Source organism: Colobus angolensis, unplaced genomic scaffold, assembly GCF_000951035.1.
Source record: "Colobus angolensis palliatus isolate OR3802 unplaced genomic scaffold, Cang.pa_1.0 Scaffold58, whole genome shotgun sequence".
Classification (NCBI taxonomy): Eukaryota; Metazoa; Chordata; class Mammalia; order Primates; family Cercopithecidae; genus Colobus; species Colobus angolensis.
Window position 1 is genome coordinate 6,860,864 of NW_012119376.1, and position 302 is coordinate 6,861,165.

General features: G+C 73.5%; 1 protein-coding gene across 1 annotated transcript in view; it reads right to left on the reverse strand.

Moving 5' to 3' along the window:
* The window catches only part of HEBP2 (heme binding protein 2), a 10,141-nt gene that overhangs the window by 9,307 nt on the left and 532 nt on the right, over positions 1 to 302 (reverse strand). The window lies entirely within an intron of this gene.

The following is a 302-nucleotide window of genomic DNA, read 5'->3' on the forward strand; positions in this document are numbered from 1 at the left end:
CCCGAGCCCGCCGATGCGCCTGACTGGACCGCGAGGGGGCGCCGCCAACAAGGCGGGGCCGGCTCACGACCCGGGACAGCTCCCGCCGGAGTTGCGCGCCCTGCCCTGGCCCCTCCGCGGGGACAGGGAGCCGTACCTCGCTTCGGCCCGCCTTCTTTTGGAGCACCTCCCGCCCCCGTCCCTGCCCTTGTTTTTGAGAGAAAGGCAGCCAGAGATGGCCCCGCGGACAGTCGCGGGTGGCGCTGTTTCTGTGCAACCGGTTTGGGCGCCTCTGCCGCGGCCCCGCCCGCGCTGGGAACCGC